Here is a 5609-nt window from a genome sequence, read left to right as displayed (position 1 = left end):
CATTCTCCTCTCAGGATCTTGGGCACGCACGCACACCTGCCCGGCGTGAGTTTTAAGCCACCAGGTCCGGGATGCGAACCGAGGTCGACTACGTGGGAGTCCAGCAACATAGCCATTACGCTAACTGCTGGTTTCCAAGCCAACTGATTTTTGACAAAGGGTGCCAGTCACTCCAGTAGGAAAAGGAAAACCTCTTTAACAAATTGTACTGAAAAAACTGGGTATCCACCTGTAGAAAGATGAATCTGGACTCCTATCTCTCACCATTCACATATACCAACTCAAGTAACAGGGCCCTGATTGAGCCCATCATAAATGAGGTAGGTACACGGGGGAGTAGCTTGTGGGTGCCGCCCTATGGGCCCACCACTGGTGCGTGCTCGCTAATAAGAATAATAACAGTGCCTGTTGTCAGCCTGGCCCCATTCCTAGATCTTCATGCACTGCTTTATTTAATCCTCTCAAATCCATGAGTGATATACTCTTATTTTCCCATTGACAGGTGAGGCGACAGACATGGACAGGTTGAGGAACTTGTCCAGGCTCACACAACTTACAAGGAGCTGAGCTAGGGTTTCAAGGTAGTCTGACTCCAGGTTCTGCTAAAGCATGCTGCCGCTAGCTGAATACACGTTTCTTTCTTCTTCTTTTTTTTTTAAAGAGAGATTTTTGCTATAGGGCACATATGTTTGCCAGAGAGACGAAGAGACAGAAAGCAAGAAATCACCCCCCAGGAGGATGGCCACGCCACAGTCCCTTCTCCTTCATTTTCCTCTCCATATTTTGGGCACGCACACACGCACGCCTGGTGTGAGTTTTAAGCCACTGGATTCGGGACACAAACCATGGTCGACTATGTGGGAGTCCAGTGACGTATCCATTATGCCATCTGCTGGTCCCTTGAATACACATTTCTAGGGGGGAATAGAATTCAGGGACACACTGCTTGGCTTGAAGAACAGGTTCCCAGTCTCCCTGGCTGATGTTTATAGGCCTCCTTCATCTGACCACAACTCATTTTTCTAGTGCTGAATCTCTGTGCCATCACTGTTCTGGGTTAAGTGGATTTCTCTCAATTTCCAGAAAACATTCGTGCTGCGCGCTTTCTCCTTGGCCTGGATCCCCTTCTACATCTCTACTTACCGCCATCTTTTTTGTTGTGGTGGTGACTCATGTCAGCCTAGCTCCTCCTTCCTGGTCATGTCTCTCTCAGATGACCACAACCTCTTCTCTGGCCCCGGGCACTGTGTGTGCACCTCTGGCCTCCGGGGACCACCTCTGCTATGTGGTCAGCCCAGGCCTCAGCCTCTTGCTGCCAACAGCCGCCTGGATTTCCCTAGGAGAGCCGGCTTTTGAGAGTGTTGAGTTGTCTTTACAGGACCCAGGCCCAACTTCCTGGGGCATCTTGTCTCTGGATTTCTAATTCTCATAGGAACTGACTTAGAATTAGAACCGTGACCCAGACCCAGCCAACCACACCCAAGCTCTGCTCTTTGGCTGTAACTGTAAGAAAGACCTACGGTCTGTCGGGCTTGCTAAGTGGGAAGGACCCTTAGGCTCCTAGCAAATCTCACTAGCTGGTGGGAGCACTGAGGGGTGCCCTATCTAAGGTTAAAGTCCGCACAAAGAGAACAGCTGGAGAAACAAAGAAAGGATTCCATCTTTGAGCAGCTGGGTCCAGCCTTGCTCTCCACAATCTCCAGTGCTCTTGCGTCACTTGAACCAATGTGTGCTACTGAGTTGCAAGCTCTCCCCTGAAAGTGCAAGGTTCACACGCGGCCCGAGTGCCCTGTGCTGTGATTGATTCTAGCCTCTGAGTTCTAGGGAGCAAGGACGTGTGCTTCCACAGACAGCACCAGGTCCAGCCTCTGTAGGCCTCCGGGGTGGCCCGTGGTTTGCTGAGGTGGCTTACTGCTGGGTGTGGCTGAGCAGCCTTGGGGAGCACCTTCTGGCTTGCTGATCTGTCCTCGCTCCTTCCTTCTCCAGAAATCCAACATTCTCAAATTGCCGATAGCAAAACAGCCGCTCGGGAAGGCGTCTTTCCACCGTTCGCTTCAGAAACCTGGCTCAGCTGCTGCTGTTTCTTTCGGAAAGCTCCACCTTGGGGATTAGAAGGGTGTGCTCTTATCTCCAAGTTTGATCTAGAGTAAACATCACAGGCCGTTAGGACATGGACTCTACGTTTTGTTTAAATTTAGTAGAAAACCTAAAGGCGTGAGAAGCACGGAGAGGATGCGGTCTAGAGGGAGCCACTCCCTGGATGGGGAGAAGAATCTCGGCCTGGAGCCATAAGACGCGGGACTCTTGAGCAGCTCCCAGCACAGATGGTGCAGGCGGGAGCAGTACAGCGAATTAAGTATCTTCGGAGTTCAGCTCGTCTCTGCTTCAGGGGCCCATCTCTCCTGTCTGTGTCTCTCCAAGTGGCTTCTTGCCCATCAAGTCACTGTGACCAAGTGGCACTTGGCCCTGTCATCATGTCCAGGGGGCCTCCCATCGCCTTTACCACAGGCAGTTGGCACATTCCTCATCCTCCACCCAGACCACCCACCCCTGAGTCCCAAGCGTCTTGGAAGTACCATTTTTCCTGGTCACTCGGGGGGAAAGATGGGTGTTTCAGAAGTGCCCGATCATGCTCCACCCTGTGGCTAACCCTGCTGAGCTGAGCCCTGGCACTCGAGGTACTCCTTGCCCCATCTCACCCAGCCTCAGCTCCCACCACAGCCTCTGCACGTTCTGGGCTCCAGTCAGCCTGGATGCTTCCTGCCTTACTCACCCATGCTCTGACATGGCCGTGTATCGCTCCACCTGCCTGCCTTTTGTCAAATAATTTCCTTTTCCTGGTTGCCTTTCTCCTCCATCTTTCCCTGTTGGTCCTTCCCATACCTAAAGGCCACCTTGACTCTATTCTGTCACCCCGCAGGAGTGTTCTCACCGTCCCTCGCACTAGCCCATCAGCTGCTCCATGCTTTCTGTGGCCTCGGTCACATTCTAGGGGTGGTAGAGCCATGGCTTGTGCTCCCTGGAGACTTTTCAGTAGGAGACCAGGTCACTGTCCCATTTGCAGAGCATGCAGTGAAGTGGTTACGACCGTGGCTCTGCGGCCAGGCTGCCTCGGTTTGAAGTCTGGTTCTGTCACTCCTGGCCACGTGACCTTCGGTGTTGTACTGAACATTTCTGGTCTGGCTTTCTGAGTAGATAATAATTATAACACCTGATTCACTGTTTACTTTTCTCAGGGCGTGAGGATTAAATAAAATAATATATACACACAGAGAGACCAAGAGAGACCCGAAGAGTGCCTGGCACAGGGCAGCTGCTCAGGGCGTTTGCTGTCATCACATCATCACCATCTGCGTCTCCTCTGTTCAACGTGCAGTCCCAGATGCCACCGCGTGCCAGCTACTGCTCTCGACCGTGGGATTACAGCGAGGAACCACCTAGGTCATGAAGACCCATGAGGTTCGTGTTGGGGGAATGCAGGGAGGAGACAAACAGGGAAACAGGTATGTGGCGAGCACTGCATACGGGAGCCCTCTCGAGCTATCCGCCATCTTGAAACCATTAGGCTTCACTTCCTCTCTGAGCAAATCCTTTCTCAAATCATGTGACCAACTGTTCTCTCCGGAAGTGGTTGGGTTTCTAGGCAATGGGAGAGATACACCCACATCAATGATTGGTTAATGCTGTTCTATCTCATTTGCATTTCGGGCAGCCAATTGGTGCCCACCAGCTGTATATAACTCGCCATTTTTCCTGAATAAACGGAAGTAGACAGAAGACGACGACTTGATCAGCACCTGGTAGTGTGTGTGCGTGTGTTTGTCCCATCTCTCACTCCCTCCCCCAAGGAACCTGTTCCACTGTCTCGCGGGTCGGGACACAGGTAGTGATAAGTAAAAACGTCAGCAAGATGATGGGATAGAGAAGGACTGGGAGGCTATGAAATGTGTTTTCTTCTTCCTTTTTTTTAGGTCTTTGTCATAGGATGTGTGTGCTCCCTGGAGAGAGACAGAGAAAGGGAAAGTGAGAAATCAACCCCATCCCACCCCAGAAAGTTGGCTATGCTGTAATCCCTTTTCCTCCATCATCCTCTCAGGATTTTAGGCACGTGTGCACACATGCCTGGTGTGATTTTCAAGCCACCAGGTCCAGGACTTGAACCACAGTCGATCACATGGGAAGTCAGCCCCTTAGCCACTATGCCACCTGCTGGCCCCTGAAATGCAATTTTGATCACTCTTTTTTTTTTTTTCCTATTAGCGAAAGACCAAGGGGGGCATCCCTTGGTGTGTGCAGTCCCACCGCCCAGGCACCCAGTCCCCCAGGACTGTGAGGACATACAGTCCTGCCTGATGTGCCAGCTTGGTCCAGAAACTGAACCCAGGTGGCTTCCAGACTCCCAGGTGGTGGTCCTGCCTGTGTGCTACTGTGTCTGAGCCTTTATCCCTCTTATATGACAATTTGTGGACATCTTGTTTATTCCAGTGCTCGAAAGCCAGAGACGGGTGAACGGGTGGGTGAATGGTGAGATACTATTCCCACAAGGGCTATGCTCCTTCTCATTGATTCTGGAATCTTGAGAAGCTCTTAGGAATCAATGGGTTTCGGGCCTCCAGTGGAAAGAGGGGCAGAAGGGGTTTATTTTGAGACAGGGTCTCTTCTGTGCCCATCCTTCAAGGCAAATGCTGTGGGGCTCCCTTGACTTCAGGCCCAAGTCCTCAAGTTCAAACCCTTGAACTCAGACACAGAGCCCCGGCCTCCTGACTCAGCTCGCACCACCAGGTAGCCAGGTGGGCTGGACAGGTGCATTGTGAGCGCTGGAAGGTGGTGTGACCAGAGAGGTGTCCTTACACGGGGGTCTTCGGAAAGTTCATGGAAAATGTGTGTCATGAAGAGACCACGCTTATGGATCTCAAAGTTGTTCTGAACCTAAATAAATGCTTTAATTCCATTTCTCCATGAACTCTTGGAAGTCCCCTCAGGTACCTGATTCAGTCCCACGGAGCCCGGTAAGACTGTGTTCCTGGGAACTGGGGTCAACTCTGTGAACCAGAGATAGAACTAACTCCCCTTTCCCAACTACATAGCACACTGTGAAGCTTTTCCCTCTACCCGCCTCTCCGCCTCCCCTAGTCTCCTTCCTTGAGAGCTCATCTTTTGGGAGCATTCACAGCAGTTCTTACTACCCTGTGGCACTGGAAGGGACCGTCTTTTAAGAATAAGAGGCTAGAGACTTCACTCCCCGACCTGATCCCTGTGGGAGCACTGCCACCCTCTTATACGACAATTTGTGGACATCTTGTTTATTCCAATGCTCAAAACCAGAGAGATGGGCGAACGGGTGGATGAATGGTAAGATACTATTCCCACAAGGGCTACAAACTGGAACTTTTATTATTATTTTTTTATAAAGAAATATTTACTTTTAATTTTATTTATTTACTTATTTTATTTTGACCAGAGAGAGACACAGAGAGAGAGAAAGTGAGAAAATAAACCACCAGGTCTAGGACTTGAACCATGGTCAACCATATGGGAATGTCCAGCATCTTAACCACCATGCCACCTGCTGGTCCCCAGCAAACCAGAACTTTTTTTTTTTTGGAGAG

General features: G+C 50.8%; 1 protein-coding gene across 1 annotated transcript in view; it reads right to left on the bottom strand.

Annotated features, from left to right (window-relative positions):
• Window positions 1-5609, bottom strand: part of LOC102474871 (uncharacterized) — a 42887-nt gene that overhangs the window by 36357 nt on the left and 921 nt on the right.

Source organism: Tupaia chinensis, unplaced genomic scaffold (genome assembly GCF_000334495.1).
Source record: "Tupaia chinensis unplaced genomic scaffold, TupChi_1.0 Scaffold000066_1, whole genome shotgun sequence".
Classification (NCBI taxonomy): Eukaryota; Metazoa; Chordata; class Mammalia; order Scandentia; family Tupaiidae; genus Tupaia; species Tupaia belangeri.
Note: the sequence above shows the minus strand (reverse complement) of the source record. Positions and strands in the feature narration are given on the sequence as shown.